The sequence below is a fragment of the Mytilus californianus genome, unplaced genomic scaffold, assembly GCF_021869535.1.
Source record: "Mytilus californianus isolate M0D057914Y unplaced genomic scaffold, xbMytCali1.0.p SCAF_2, whole genome shotgun sequence".
Taxonomy (NCBI): domain Eukaryota; kingdom Metazoa; phylum Mollusca; class Bivalvia; order Mytilida; family Mytilidae; genus Mytilus; species Mytilus californianus.
The window spans coordinates 132,102,627-132,120,695 of NW_026262668.1; the positions used below are offsets into that span (position 1 = coordinate 132,102,627).

General features: G+C 33.2%; 1 protein-coding gene across 2 annotated transcripts in view; it reads left to right on the forward strand.

The window, feature by feature from the left end:
• The window catches only part of LOC127731062 (solute carrier family 28 member 3-like), a 170,779-nt gene that overhangs the window by 42,944 nt on the left and 109,766 nt on the right, over nt 1-18,069 (forward strand). The window lies entirely within an intron of this gene.

Sequence of the window (18,069 nt, forward strand, 5' to 3'; positions counted from 1 at the left end):
CTCAAGAAGAGCAATTAAAGTGAAGAAAATTGATAGATGAATGCAACATGAAAGTAGATTTTAAAGGTCCAACCTTCATTAATGTTAAAGAAGAAGTCTCTGAAATCGATTACTTCATATATAATACAAAAACCATTCTTTGGACATTCTATACTGACCAATGAACCATGAAAATGAAGTCAACGTCAGATGAACTATGCCAGACAGACATGTACATCTTAAAATCATTCCATGCATCAAATATAGTTGATCTACTGCTTAAGGTATCTAAGAAAAAAAGTTAACCAGGAAAACTGAACATTGACCAATCAACCATGAAAATGAGGTGAAGGTCAGATGATACCTGCCAGACAGACATATACACCTTACAATAATTCCATACACCAAATATAGTTGACCTATTGCTTAAAGTTTAAGAAAAACAGACCAAAACACAAAAAACTTAACATAAGCAATGAACCATGAAAATGAGGTCAAGGTCAAATAAAACCTGCCAGACTGACATGAACATCGTAAAATATTTCCATGCACCAAATATAGTTGACCTACTGCATACAGTATTAGAAAAACAGACCAAAACACAAAAACTTAACATTGAGCAATAAACCTTGAAAATGAGGTCAAGGTCAAATAAAACCTGCCAGACTGACATGTACACCGTAAAATATTTCCATACACCAAATATAGTTGACCTACTGCATACAGTATTAGAAAAACAGACCAAAACACAAAAACTTAACATTGAGCAATAAACCTTGAAAATGAGGTCAAGGTCAAATAAAACCTGCCAGACTGACATGTACACCGTAAAATATGTCCATACACCAAATATAGTTGACCTACTGCATACAGTATTAGATAAACAGACCAAAACACAAAAAACTTAACATTGAGCAATGAACCGTGAAAATGAGTTCAAGGTTAAATAAAACCTGCCAGACTAAAATGTACATCGTAAAATATTTCCATACACCAAATATAGTTGACCTATTGCATACAGTATTAGAAAAACAGACCAAAACACAAAAACTAATCTATGCCCACTGAACCATGAAAATGAGGTCAAGGCCAGATGACATCTGCCAGTTGGACAGTACACCTTACAATCATTCCATATACCAAATAAAGTAGACCTATTGCTTATAGTATCTGAGATATGGACTTGACCACGAAAACTTAACCTTGTTCACTGATCCATGAAATGAGGCCGAGGTCAAGTAAAAACAGTCTGAAAGGCATGAGGACCTTGCAAGGTACGCACATATCAAATATAGTTATCCTATTACTCATAATAAGAGAGAAATTAACATTACAAAAAATCTTAACTTTTTTTTCAAGTAGTCACTGAACCATGAAAATGAGGTCAATTACAATGGACTAATGACAGACGGAAAATTCATATCACAAGGCATCTATATACAAAGTATGAAGCATCCAGGTCTTCTACCTTTTGAAATATTAAGCTTTTAAGAAGTGAGTTAACGCCGCCGCCGCCGGATCACTATCCCTATATCGAGCTTTCTGCGACAAAGTAGCAGGCTCGACAAAAACGAACAATCAAGCAGGAAAAGAAATTCTTCGTTAATGTTACCAAAATTTCTTTTTTCAATTCGATTTACCTTTTCCCCCTAGCTCTATTTGGAGTCTGTGGTTTGTGGTTTTATATTTCCCCAAAAAATACTTCCATACTGTCATGCAGATTCCAGATTTCTAAATATTTCTTTTTTAAATCACTGATTTTGGAGGCTTTCGCGATTGTATATTCCAGTACTGTGTTAAATAATCTTATAATCGCAATTTAAAGCATTCGAAACTACTGTGACATATCGTTAAACAAACTTTTGAGTTTTCCAGATATTAAGAAAACTACATTCGTTCAATATATTTTTGGCTGAAGTCCTTTTGCGTCAATTGATATTTTCAAGTTGTATCATTTGCGCAAGAAAAAATATTTTTCAAAGGTATAAAATGCGTTACTTTACGGAATACACCTGATCGCTATTAGTCCAATCCCGAAAAAAACAGTTTTTACAATGCTGAAAATTCTTTAATGTTGTACTGACATATATTACCTGTTCATTAAAAGTTGCTAAACAATGTACGCACACTTTGATTATATTTTATTTGTAAATTTTGGAAGAAATCTTTTACTCAAGTTTTTTTTTTTGATAACAAATAAGAGTTTCCTAAGCATGAAAACTACGAAATTAGAGGTCTATAATTTAAACGCATAAACAATCAAAACCGCATTCGATATGTATGTCAATATTTTTTATCAAATTGTCTCAAACCATTCCCTGCTAATTGAGTAAAGGTATAATCGCTCAAATTAAGAATACTATTATTAGTATAACTTTTCATTGGTGTGAAAATTAGCAATTAAAGAATTAAAATTATGAACAAAGGGAGATTTGGGGTATACGTCAATGAGACACATCATAAAACAAGACATTGCCTTAAGCTTTCTTTTGGCTAATTAGATAAACTCTAAAGCTGGGAAACCAACTGCGTAATCAATGATAGCCAAGTGTCAGATTAATATTGTTGTTATAAATGGAAGTTACCTTTTGGTCTTTACTTTACTAATTATAGATGCAGACAGCGTAGGTTATATTTCAAGGTTAGTACGTTTAATGTTTTCTTCAAAATGCCAAATTAAGCATCGGTGATAAACTAACTAAGACAAATGATGGGTATGGTTCGAATAAAATAAAAGCAGTTTCACTGATTTGAATTTTTAAAAGACGAATAGTGAGTAGTCACGAACATGTCTTGTTACTTTAAAAGTTTATAACATTTAAACTTATACAAGGGATACACGCTACCTCAATGAAAACAATGACAATAACATTAACGGTACCAATTTTACTAAACCAGAAACGCATTTCTACAATTAATCTGTCTTCGGTAATGAACGAGATCAAACTGTTTGATAATCCAAAACCTCATACAATTTTGAAAAGCTGATTAAACCAAAAGGGTCAAAAGAAAAGCCCAAAACAGCAAAATAATCACTGATGCAAGATTTACACACAAATTCCAGGTGAGCGATGTAACGGACCCATCACCGTTTGAATCTGGGTCCGTTCGCCCTGATTCACGTTCGTCCTCGTACCTGTTCGTCCTAATACCTGTTCGCCCAGGGTCCATTCGTCCAGGTTTTTATTATACCCCACGCAACGAGTTGCGGAGGGTATAATGTTTTTGACCCGTCCGTCCGTCTGTCCGTCTGTCCGTCCGTCCGTCCGTCCGTCAGTCCGTCAGTCTGTCAGTCCTATTTCTTGTCATCGCAACTTCTCTCAAACCACACAACAGAATTTCACGAAACCTTTTTAGATAATAAGGACATACTATGTAGTTGTGCATATCGACAGGAAATTACGATTCAATTTTTTTTACTAGGAGTTACGCCCCTTTGAACTTATTTACTTTAATGTACTACTGCAACAGTTTGTCATCGCAACTCTTCTCAAAACACACAACAGAATTTCATGAAACCTTTTCAGATAATAAGGACATACTACGTAGATGTGCATATCGACAGGAAATTACGATTCAATTTTTTTTTAGGAGTTACGCCCCTTTGAACTTATTTGCCCAATATACTACTGCAACCTTTTGTCATCGCAACTCCTCTCAAACCACAGGACAGAATTTCATGAAACCTTTTCAGATAATAAGGACATACTACGTAGTTGTGCATATCGACAGGAAATTACGATTCAATTTAAATTTTTTTTCCAGGAGTTACGCCCCTTTGAACTTATTTGCCCAATATACTACTGCAACCTTTTGTCATCGCAACTCCTCTCAAACCACACAACAGAATTTCATGAAACCTTTTCAGATAATAAGGACATAATACGTAGATGTGCATATTGACAGGAAATTATGATTCTTTTTTTTTTCTGATACAAGTTTTTTTTTCTAACATTTATTTTATTTCTCCAATGACAATGTGGGGACGTTGGGTATGTGAGCGCGCTCACTAAGGTTCTTTCATTTTTTTTTATTGTTATCTAGTTGCATAATGTTTATTATTTGAACAGAGTATGTTAAAGTTTGTTGAAAAATTCGCCGAATATTTTTAATGATGCAACCAAATAATTATTTTCCTTTGATTTGCATAGTAGAATACTGGAATACAATGTATTTATCTTTATTGATATTTGTTAACAATTTTAATAATTCTAGTCAGTCAATTTATTCAGTATAATAATAAATGAACTTATAAATCCTTTTGATGTTTTACAATTCGTACATCATTTTTTTTACTCATTCCAAGCTGACTAGTTTATCAAAACAAAATGTTGTTTTTATTATTAATCCATTAAAGACAATTATTACAACAATCAGTGAGAATTATTATTATGAACAATTAATGCTCCAAAACAAGCCATCAACTTTTAAATATTTCCATGTGTATTCATGAATTTCGAGAATTTATACCATATAAATATCTGAATATGTTTATTAAACTTTAATACCCTTAATATTAATATTTTTTTAGTAAAAGTAGGGAGAACGAACCCAGGGCGAACAGACTCAATGGGCGAACGAACTCAGGGCGAACATGTAATCAGGGCGAACGGACCCATCACCTGTAGGTTTATACGAGGAGTTTATTTCTCGTTTTATTGCCTTCCAGTTTGCTTTTTTGTATAACGGGATAACTCTTGGCTTTTGTTGATTTGAGTTAATTGGGCTATTGCAAATTCAGCAAACACAATATCATGATCGGATAAATCGGAGATAATTTCAACACGTTGTACTTGGTGATAGGTTTGAGATGACCAGAAGGATATTGTCTTTATGGGTAGGGACATCCACAATTTGTGTGAGACCTGTGTCGTCAAATGAGTTCCCAAAAAAGTAGTGTAGGTGTGGGAACTGGCCGAAGTTTGTGGTAGGTTTTAGTAACATATTGTTCCAATCGCAACAAGGGAGATTAAAGTCTCCCCCATAATAAAAGTAGATTTCTCTTATTTGTGTGGCTTGTCTAATCATTAAGTCAAAGTTTTTGAGACTGGTTTCATCAGATGTTTTTGGGTATTGAAGGAGCTTAAGTACAATATTTTTGAACCAATAATGTATATTTTTTGCCTTGACCATTTCTGTTTAAAAAGGGGGTGCAACTTTTTATATGCACCAGAACTAATAAGTTCTTTTTTACAGCTATTAGAACACCACCTCTGTTTATACGCCCGTTTCGGGACATAACACCGTTGTCCGTTAATCCGTCCGACCATCCGTCGTCAACATGTCGGACAATAACTCAAAAACGCTTTAACTAATTTGCATGAAACTTTGGTGAATTGTTTATATCTATTGACGTGAGCTCCCTTTCGATTGTTATAGATTTTAGATTTGATGTTTCCGAGTTGTGAGGTTTTATTTATTTAACAAAGGGTGATTTTCTAGTTTTCAGACAATAACTCAGAAACATTTTCACCAATTTGCAAGAAACTTTGGTGAATTGTTTATATCTATTGATGTGAGCTCCCTTTCGATTTTTATGAATTTTAGATTTTACGTTTCCGATTTATATTGCCCAGTCATACCGATCTATCGAGTTATGCCAATTGCAACTGATTTTTACAGTTTTTTCTTATGTTGTGCTGTTACACTATTGTCCCAGGTTAGGGTTAGGGCTGAGCGCTCACAGACATGTTAAACTCCGCTACATTCTTTATCTGCCTGTCCTGATTCAGGAGACTGTAGTTTAATGGTAGTCGTTGGTTCATGTTTGTCATATTTGTTTTTCGTAAATTGTTTTGTTAAAAATTAGGCCGATATTTTTTTTTTGTTTGAATTGTTTCACATTTTCACGTGATGGCCTCTTATAGCCGACTATACGGTGTATTGAAGGCCGTACGGTTGCCTATACTTGCTAACATATACTGCATTTAAACTCTGATGGATAGTTGTCTCACTGACAACCATACGACATCTTCTAACTTTATTTAGATTTCTATGTTGTGTTTTGTATACTGTAACATTGTTTATTTTTTGTGTGCATACCCCTAAGCCCTCTTTTCGGAAGCCCGAGTAAAAGCCCTCGATCAGCGATAGAAAATCTAAATACGAACTAATAATTAGTTCGTATTTCAACTCGAAATTCTAATCTAAATGAGACTCAAATTCGAAGTCTAACTCGAACTCTACCTCAAAAGGTGACTCAAATTCAAAGTTGAAGTCGAATTTAAACTAGAATTCTGCCCTCAAATGTGACTCAAACTCGAAGTTCAACACGAAACTCAATGCTAACTCGAACTTTAATTCTTATTATGCCTTGAATTCTAACTCGAAATCGAAGACTAACTTGAAGTTTATCTCGAATGGTATCCCCAACTTTAATTTTATCTCTAACTGGATGGATGGCCACACTCATTCGAGGCACATTAAACATGGAAATTGGTTCTAATAATAGAACTAGTTTTTTCCCAAATGGTCACGTGGTTTTACCTCATCAAGTAATGTGATAACCACATCAAAGAATGACAGAACCGCATACAATTACTTGAACGAACATACCATGTCGAGCATCATGTACAGTACGGGTAGAGACTTATTACTATAAATAACGGACTGGGACATGTCGGAAATGAATAATCCGACTTTTTTATGGTAGGTAGTATGGTCATTAATCAACAGATCCAGGTGTGAACGGTAATATAATTGTCCTTTCCTCTCAATCCGTGCTACTAGATTATTACGCTTCACTGATTTCAGAATCAGGTTACCTGTGATTTAAACCTCTCAGTCACTTTATTGATTAGTTCTACATCGTATTTGACATAAAATATTTTTACAGGTGAAGTACTGGAGACAACTTTGTTTTAATAAAAATAGCCTATTTTTTTAATTATGGCTTTTTGTATTTCAAATGCTGTTTATATTCCTCAAAATATTATTTTCTATGTTCCCTGCTTTTTTTTTGTTATGTATCTTTTTCGTATTTGTTGGCATACAGTTTTTAAAATATTTTCTCTTTTATTTCTGGAAGGTAATTTTTGTTATACTGATTTATTTTCCACGTAAACCCATTGATTAGCAGAATGATGTGCAAAGTGCTGCTGTATACATTTAGTTTGACAACACTACATTTGTATTTAATTTTCAGTCTGCGTTGGGTCAGTTCTGAAATAAAAATAATTACAGTGAGCAATACTTGTATACTAGTAGTTGGTGCTGCATTGACTCTTAATTGCATAATATTAATTTACGCACAATGCATGTTAACTTGTATGTTGTATTTTTGACCCCAATCTAAAAAAAAATTTTTGCCGTGAAAAGACAATTCCATGATACACATATCAGTGATCAACAGCATGTGGTTGAACTTTGAACTTGACTTCACTCACAATACAATGTTGAATGCTAAAAATAGCTGGGATTAATTTTGTCAAATGCACGTGATTTTCATATGGCGGGAAATATCGTAACAGTTAACACAGGTGACCTTACTGACCGACCGTGGGAAAATCCATTCATGATTTAATTTGATACGTAATGATTGGCAGTACTGTGCGTTAGTTTTGAGGCTCTTAATCGAGATCCATTAATAATTGATTTACCAGAATAGAAAATTTAATCCTTGTAATTATAAACAAAACAAGCTTTAGTCTTCTTTAACTATTTCATTTATTATATTTATTAGTCAACACCCAGATTCCTATTTAAATAATTTATTCGGACACCTCCTTTAAAGTTCGGGAATTATACAATTTAAACTGCCGACATCGATTTACAAAATCTTACTGACTGCACAAGCTTTAGAGAATGGCTAGAAATACGACGCAAAAGTAAAGACGGCTGATCATGAATAGTGTAAAACTTTGATCTTCATGTATTAATTGACACAATTCGTAAAATATGTTTATAAAAAACACGATTTTCATTAAAATTTCAAACATGGAAATAGAAAGGCAATATCTTTGTTATAATACAACGAGTGTCAACAAATCTGTTATTTCCATTATATGTAAATTTATTAACAAACAAAATTTAAAATACTGCTGGGTCATAGAATATTGACGTGCATATGAAAAGTTTTTTTTATATAAAAACTAGGAATCGAAAGATGATCACTGCGTTATAAATAATATATTGTAAAAAAACCAATTGTTTCAAAGAGATTAACGGGAAATATATGTCAAAATAGAAAGCACGGATGATCTGGCTGACCAAATTGTTTTACTTGCGAGAAATGATTGACAGGTATGAATAGACGTAGAGGCTCCGACGGGGAACGTGGTATTGCAAGGAAAATAACAGTTTATATACAATGCCTTTATTCAATTTGTTTATATACTTTATAAATATGATATGTTGGCCTTATTCTTTAAATTGTATTTCTATTAATAACTTTAAGGAACAGGACGTTAAAAGGGGGAAATATTGTAACATGTGTAACCATCAACGAAAACGCGTATAATTTACGGGATTGATGTCTCAACATTTTGATTTAAACTTCGATTGAAAACAGTCCTGGTTGTTATAATTTTGAATAAAATGAAATATTTACGGTTTACAAATACAAATACAAATATTATAATTGGCAACACATTTTTACAGTACATTGTTAAAAATCGTCTTTCTTTCATTTTCAAGTTAAAAAAAGTTGATCCCATATTCATGATATTAAATTTTTATTTTTATTGTAATTTTTTCTTTGAATACAAAACAATATTTTACATTTATTGTCTATCCTCCCTAAATACTAAAATATCTGTACAGGTAAAACTTAATTCTAATCAAGCTGGTACAGATTGATTTACGACCTTCCACTCGGATATTGTAAAGGTTAATATCACAGCAGGTGCTAATTACACTGAGACAACTGTCCGGCCAGTCTGACATCTAGACGGATTAAGACATCCATAATAATAAGTCTCTACCCGTACTGTAGTGTGAAATCGTCAAATTTTTAAACATCATTATGTAATGTTAAAGCCATATAAAGAATTGGCAAATCATCATTTAAGAATTGAATGCTTCTTTTTGTAAATTCATTGGGGTGTAAAAGCGTTGACCGAAGTACATTTTGTATGAAGCGCGGAAGCGCTTCATTCTAAAAATGTACGCACGATCAACGCTTTTACAACCCTATGAAATTACTAAAAGGAGCATTGAATACTTATAATTACATTTTTTCGCAATGATCATGAAAACACGATTACTATCATTTTTTTCTTTTATTTACCTGTGCACTTTATTGTGGAAACGTGTGTCATCATGTATGTTACAATTCATGAATTTAATTACGTTAAGCTACATACACATCAAGTAATGTTAAAACCACATTGCCTAATGACACAACCACATTAAATAATTGTGAAACCACATCAAGTAATGACAAAACCATATTAAGTTATGACAAAACTATATCAAGTCAATACGAAACCATATCATGTAATATCGAAATATCATTAAGTAATGACTATTCCATATTGAGTTATATCATAACATTACGTAATGTCAAAACCATATTGAGTAAAGACAAAATATCATCAAGTAATAATAAAACAACATAACGTAATATCAGAGTACCACTTAAGACAGCTGTGGCGTTCCATAACGGTCTGCCTACCCTTTCGGTGCACCTGAGATCACCACCAGTTTTTTGGTGAGTTCGTGTTGCTCAGTCTTTAGTTTTCTATGTTGTGTTTTATGTACTGTTGTATGTCTTTTCGTCGTTTTTCATTTTTTTCTGCCATGGCATTGTCATTTTTTTCAAAAGTAGATAATGTCAACATGTTCCTGGTATAATACAAGTGACTTGCCGGTATGTGATGGACCTAAACCTGGACGGTGCTCTGGACTCGGGCTTTCTGGTGTTTTAGGCCAATGAATAGTTTTTTTGTCCCTCTTACTGAACTAGGAATCAGATGAAGAAATACTCAGCAATGTTAGTGTGCAGCTATGATATTTCAATGCAGGGTGTCAAAAATGATGAAGGGTCAGTCTATGGACTGTTTTGTTTACAGCGGAAATCAGTGAAAAACACAGATATATGTAACAATTTCGGCGGTAAATTTTAAAGATTTACGATCAAGAGTCAAAATGTAATTTTTGAACAATGGCTTCAATAGTTAAAATACTTCAAAGTGTTCTGTTTAGTGTTCTGTTCAGTGCAAATTGTGATAAACTGTCAATTAGACAACGCAATTTGAGAAAAATTCTCCGAACTCAGAACAGCTGATCTAGTCTTGACACATTCGCATCCTCTCCTACAGATGTATCAACCATGAATTATCTTTCAAGAGTCACATGTCCTTATCCGGCTGTGCGTTCCCAAAAACCCAAAATATACCATGTAAATCGAAAAATAAAAGCAATTTTTCTGCTGAAGTAAGTTTGACAGGAACTACTCGTGATAGATCAATGATATTTTCTACAACGTTGCACAACTATCAGTACATATCAATTTGACGACTATTGTGAAGCCCTGTCCCTGGATCATGGTCCAGTGACTGAATTAATAAGCAATGTTCAATGTTAAGTTTTCTGCTTATGTTAGATTGATAGGAACTACTTACAATAGACAACAATATTGCTGATTGACCATTTCTAGGCCCAACCCACTAGTTCATGGTCTAGCGACTTTGAATTAATTAGCGAATACAAATACTTTATTTCTCATAAAACTACAATAACATAGTTATAGAGAATATATATAAACATAACTATAAAGTACAATTATTACATGCATGTGTGAACAATACAATGAAAATAACTTTGAGAACTGACTTTCATATTAATAACTTTCATGAATTTAGTTAGTAGCATTTCGTTCAACATAGATAGAAATGTAGGGCATATCGTTTTTGCTAGTTGCTATGATACTGAAGGCAACCCTGATTCCGCTGCTTTAATTTCACAAAAAGGCAGCTGTACATCATGACATCTTACAGAAAGAAAAAAATATTTTTCAAAGGTATAAAATGCGTTACTTTACGGAATACACTTTATCGTTATGTAGTCCAATCCGTAAAAAAACCCAGTTTTTACAATGCTGTAAATTCTTTAATATTGTACTGACATAATTATATTACCTGTTCATTTAAAGTTGCTAAACAATATACGCACACTTTGATTATATTTTATTTGTAAATTTTGGTTTAAGTTTTTTTTTTAATAACAAATGTAACATGTCAAAAATTACATTAGAAATTTTTGAGTTATCTCTCAATTGTATAGAGTTCAGCAATTGAATTAAAATTTGGAAATTAAATAAAATTAAGAAAAAAAGAAAAGATAATTTTTATATTAGCATTTATATATATTTTATCAAATCATATTTATGATACAGTTTGATTATTTTGTCCAAATATCATTTAAAGGTATTTCAAAATATTATTTACTTCATTCTAGTGATTAGTGTACAGGTAAAAACTGTTCACTACATTAGATATAAGAAGATGTGGTATGAGTGCCAATGAGACAACTCTCCATCCAAGTAAAAATTTATAAAAGTAAACCATTATAGGTCACAGTACGGTCTTCAACACGGAGCCTTGGCTGACACCGAAAAGTAAGCTATAAAGGGCCCCAAGAAATTACTAGTGTAAAACCATTCAAACGGGAAAACCAACGGTCGAATCTATATAAAAAACGAGAAACGAGAAACATCTATGAACCACATCAACAAACGACAACTACTGAACATCAGATTCCTGACTTAGGAGGGCTTAAACGTTTTAATGGTACCAAACCTTCACCCTTTTTGTATGTTTTTAATATTGATAAATAACTGATCGACAGGTGTAGTTGTGTCTCAGTTTTGTGAACAAGAATATTTGAAGATTTAAGGTTGGTGTATTTTGTAAATATTTATAATGATTTTGAATATGACTGTTTTATATAAAAGAGTTTTATAAAATAAAAAAAGAACAAAAATATGACATGTGCATGTAAATAACATTCTATATTTTTATCTGAAGTTTTGCAAATGCAAATATGATTTCGAAATTTGTATAATCATTTGAATTTGAATTATAGTTTTATTGAACTAATTAATAGGCATTGTTGAGAAATATTTATACTATGAAAGATTTGTTTTACATTTTAAATATAAAAGGTTCTGATAAAGTCAATATTGTTCACAGGTAGATCTATGTGTTTTTCCTACTAGAGGATGACATTTGGCAGTGAAATTGTCTGTCATTTCCTTATTTAGGGTATGTATATTGAATTGTATTTATGTGCCCTTGATTGATATTATGATTATGTTTAGTTAATGTTTGATATTTCTAATTGAAACATTATTGATTATTCATAAACAAATGTTATTTACTTTGAAGACTTTCTCTTGTTTAATATTTTGATTTGAGAAATGTTAAGAATTGTAATATTCAGATAGGAAGATAATCATGTTCTTTTAGTCTTAATATAGCTTTTATAAATTAATGTTTCTGATGCATTTAATTGATATTTAAAAAAGCAATCTTTATTTCAAGTTAAAGTTAATTGAATTTATAAACTGCATTTCAATAGACTTATGATGTTTTGTGTTTTTCTATTTTTCCACAAGTATTGAACTATTCAGCGTTGCCAATAATTAATGTTATTTTCGATATATGTATAATGTGACTATATGAAAACAGTACAATAAATTCATGAACCTTTCGTAAGCCAGTTTTGTTGTTTTCGGAGGTAACACAAATAAGAGTTTCCTAGGCATGAAAACTACGAAATTAGAGGTCTATAATTTAAACGCATCAACAATCAAAACCGCTTTCGATATGTATGTCAATTTTTTTATCAAATTGTCTCGAACCATTCCCTGCTAATTGAGTAAAGATATAATCGCTCAAATTAAGAATTATTAGTATAACTTTTCATTGGTGTGAAAATTAGCAATTAAAAGATTAAAATTATGAACAAAGGGAGATTTGGGGTATACGTCAATGAGACACATCATAAAACAAGACATTGCCTTAAGCTTTCTTTTGGCTGATTAGATTAACTCTAAAGCTGGGAAACCAACTGCGTAATCAATGATAGCCAAGTGTCAGATTAATATTGTTGTTATAAATGGAAGTTACCTTTTGGTCTTTACTTTACTTATTATAGATGCAGACAGCGTAGGTTATATTTCAAGGTTAGTACGTTTAATGTTTTCTTCAAAATGCCTAATTAAGCATCGGTGATAAACTAACTAAGACAAATGATGGGTATGGTTCGAATAAAATAAAAGCAGTTTCACTGATTTGAATTTTTAAAAGACGAATAGTGAGTAGTCACGAACATGTCTTGTAACTTTAAAAGTTTATTACATTTAAACTTATACAAGGGATACATGCTATCTTAATGAAAACAATGACAATAACATTAACGGTACCAATTTTACTAAACCAGAAACGCATTTCTACAATTAATCTGTCTTCGGTAATGAACGAGATCATACTGTTTGATAATCCAAAACCTCATACATTTTTGAAAAGCTAATTAAACCAAAAGGGTCAAAAGAAAAGCCCAAACAGCAAAATAATCACTGATGCAAGATCTACACACAAATTCCAGGTGAGTTATGTAACGGACCCATCACCGTTTGAATTCGGGTCCGTTCGCCCTGATTCACGTTCGTCCTAGTACCTGCTCGTCCTAATACCTGTTCGCCCAGGGTCCATTCGCCCTGATTTTTATTTTTTTTTATTGTTATCTAGTTGCATGATGTTTATTATTTGAACAGAGAATGTTAAAGTTTGTTGAAAAATTAGCCGAATATCTGTAATGCTGCAACCAAATAATTATTTTCCTTTGAATTGCATAGTAGAATACTGGAATACAATGTATTTATCTTTATTGATATTTGTTAACAATTTTAATAATTCTAATCTGTCAATTTTTTCAGTTTAATAATAAATAAACTTATAAATCCTTTTGATGTTTTACAATTCGTACATCATTGTTTTTACTCATTCCAAGCTGACTAGTTTATCAAAACAAAATGTTGTTTTTATTATTAATCCATTAAAGACAATTATTACAACAATCAGTGAGAATTATTATTATGAACAATTAATGCTCCAAAACAAGCCATCAACTTTTAAATATTTCCATATGTTTTCATGAATTTCGAGAATTTATATCATATTAATATCTGAATAAGTTTATTAAACTTTAATACCCTTAATATTAATATTTTTAGTAAAAGTAGGGAGAACGAACCCAGGGCGAATGGACTCAATGGGCGAACGAACTCAGAGCGAATGGACTCAATGGGCGAACGAACTCAGGGCGAACATGTAATCAGGGCGAACGGACCCATCACCTGTAGGTTTATACAAGGAGTTTATTTCTCGTTTTATTGCCTTCCAGTTTGCTTTTTTGTATAACGAGATAACTCTTGGCTTTTGTTGAGTTGAGTTGATTGGGCTATTGCAAATTCAGCAAACACAATATCATGATCGGATAAACCGGAGATAATTTCAACACGTTGTACTTGGTGATAGGTTTTAGATGACCAGAAAGATATTGTCTTTATGGGTAGGGACATCCATAACTTGTGTGAGACCTGTGTCGTCAAATGAGTTCCCAAAAAAGAAGTGTAGGTGTGGGAACTGGCCGAAGTTTGTGTTAGGTTTTAGTAACATATTGTTCCAATCGCAACAAGGGAGATTAAAGTCTCCCCTATAATAAAAGTAGATTTCTTTTATTTGTGTGGCTTGTCTAATCATAAAGTCAAAGTTTTTGAGACTGGTTTCATCAGATGTTTTGGGGTAATAGAAGGAGCTTAAGTACAATATTTTTGAACCAATAATGAATATTTTTGCCTTGACCATTTCTGTTTAAAAAGGGGGTGCAACTTTATATGCACCATAACTATTAAGTTCTTTTATTACAGCTATTAGAACACCACCTCTGTTTATACGCCCGTTTCGGGACATAATACCGTTGTCCGTTAGTCCGTCCGACCATCCGTCGTCAACATGTCGGACAATAACTCAAAAACGCTTTAACCAATTTGCATGAAACTTTGGTGAATTGTTTATATCTATTGACGAGAGCCCCCTTTCGATTTTTATAGATTTTAGATTTTATGTTTCCTAGTAATAAGGTTTTATTTATTTAACAAAGGTTGATTTACCAGTTTTCAGACAATAACTCAGAAGCATTTTCACCAATTTGCAAGAAACTTTGGTGAATTGTTTATATCTATTGATGTGAGCTCCCTTTCGATTTTTATGAATTTTGAATTTTACGTTTCCGATTTCTATTGCCCAGTCATACCGATCTATCGAGATAAGCCAATTGCAACTGATTTTTACAGTTTTTTCTTATGTTGTGCTGTTACACTATTGTCCCAGGTTAGGGTTAGGGCTGAGCGCTCACAGACATGTTAAACTCGCGACATTCTTTATGTGCCTGTCCTGAGTCAGGAGACTGTAGTTTAATGGTAGTCGTTGGTTCATGTTTGTCATATTTGTTTTTCGTAAATTGTTTTGTTAAAAATTAGGCCGTTACTTTTTTTTTGTATGATTGTTTCACATGGTGGCCTCTTATAGCCGACTATACGGTGTATTGAAGGCCGTACGGTTGCCTTTACTTGCTAACGTATACTGCATTTAAACTCTGATGGATAGTTGTCTCACTGACAACCATACGACATCTTCTAACTTTATTTAGATTTCTATGTTGTGTTTTGTATACTGTAACATTGTTTATTTTTTGTGCCCATACCCCTAAGCTCTCTTTTCGGAAGCCCGAGTAAAGTCTTACTCGAACTCTACCTGAAAAGGTGACTCAAATTCAAAGTTGAAGTCGAATTGTAACTCGAATTCTGCCCTCAAATGTGACTCAAACTCGAAGTTCAACCCGAAACTCAATGCTAACTCGAACTTTAATTCTAATTATGCCTTGAATTTTAACTCGAAATCCGAGACTAACTCGAAGTTTAACTCGAATGGTATCCCCAACTTTAATTTTAACTCTAACTGGATGGATGGCCACACTCATTCGAGGCACATTAATCATGGAAATTTGGTTCTAATAATAAACTAGTTTTTCCCAAATGGTCACGTGGTTTTACCTCATCAAGTAATGTGATAAGCACATCAAAGAATGACAGAACCGCATACAATTACTGGAACGAACATACCATGTCGAGCATCATGTAGTGTGAAATCGTCAAATTTTTAAACATCATTATGTAATGTTAAAGCCATATAAAATATATCATTTTTAAAGTAGATAATGTCAACATGTTCCTGGTATAATACAAGTGACTTGCCGGTATGTGATGGACCTAGACCTGGACCGGTGCTCTGGACTCGGGCTTTCTGGTGTTATAGGCCAATGAATAGTTGTTTTTTTGTCCCTCTTACTGATCTAGGAATCAGATGAAGGAATACTCAGCAATGTTAGTGTGCAGCTATGATATTTCAATGCAGGGTGTCAAAAATGATGAAGGGTCAGTCTATGGACTGTTTTGTTTACAGCGGAAGTCAGTGAAAAACACAGATATATGTAACAATTTCGGCGGTAAATTTTAAAGATCCTTTGATTTCCGATCAAGAGTCAAAATGTAATTTTTGAACAATGGCTTCAATAGTTAAAATACTTCAAAATGTTCTGTTTAGTGTTCTGTTCAGTGCAAATTGTGATAAACTGTCAATTAGACAACGCAATTTGAGAAAAATTCTCCGAACTCAGAACAGCTGCGCTAGTCTTGACACATTCGCATCCTCTCCTACAGATGTATCAACCATGAATTATCTCTCAAGAGTCACATGTCCTTATCCGACTGTGCGCTCCCAAAAACCCAAAATATACCATGTAAATCGAAAAATAAAAGCAATTTTTCTGCTGAAGTGAGTTTGACAGGAACTACTCGTGATAGATCAATGATATTTTCTACAACGTTGCACAACTATGAGTACATATCAATTTGACGACCATTTTGAGGCCCTGCCCCTGGGTCATGGTCCAGTGACTGAATTAATAAACAATGTTCAATGTTAAGTTTTCTGCTTATGTTAGATTGATAGGAACTACTTACAATAGACAACAATATTGCTGATTGACCATTTCAAGGCCCTACCCACTAGTTCATGGTCCAGCGATTTTGAATTAATTAGCGAATACAAATACTTTATTTCTCATAAAACTATCTTGACTTACATCTAGAAATTGACAATGAGGGTCGGTTGAAAACAAAACTTTACGACAAAAAAGATGATTTCAGTTTCCCAATTGTGACCTTTCCATTTTAGTTCCAAATGGTGAAGTTAAAATCATCACGTCGTAAATTTTACGGAAGCCATCACGAGTTGGTTGACCGTTATGGAATATCCGTTTCACAGATGATATCGGATATGTTCCTTATGTCGTAACTACAATCCCGTTCCCTTTTCACGAATAAGACCTACTGAATTAGACTATTTACCGGCTTTGTAATAACATGAGCCACACGACGGGTGCCAGATGTGGACCAGGATCTGCTTACCCTTCCGGAGCACCTGAGATCACCCCCAGGTTTTGGTGGGGTTCCTGTTGCTGTTGTACCCCTATTTGTGACATTTTTACCTATTGTATATAGATATAGGAAGATGTGGTATGAGTGCCAATGAGACAACTCTCCATCCAAGTTACAATTTATAAAAGTGAACCATTATAGGTCAAGGTACGGCCTTCAACACGGAGAAATGGCTCACACCGAACAGCAAGCTATAAAGGGCCACAAAAAATTACTAGAGTAAAACCATTCAAACGGAAAAACCAACGGTCTAATCTATATAAAAACGAGAAACGAGAAACACGTATGAACTACATAAACAGACGACAACTACTGTAATCAGATTCCTGACTTAGGACAGGTGCAAACATTTGCAGCGGGATTAAACGTTTTAATGGTACCAAACCTTCTCCCTTTTCTGAAACAATAGTATAACATCACAACATAGAAAAACGCACTATAAAATATCAATTGGAAGGCTTAACTCAATCAAAAAATGTAAATTAACACACAATGAACGAATAAATTTGACCTGTGACACCTGAATGCAAATACACAGTTATTAAAAAATTACAAGGGATAATTGTGTTTGGTTTGTTCACACATCG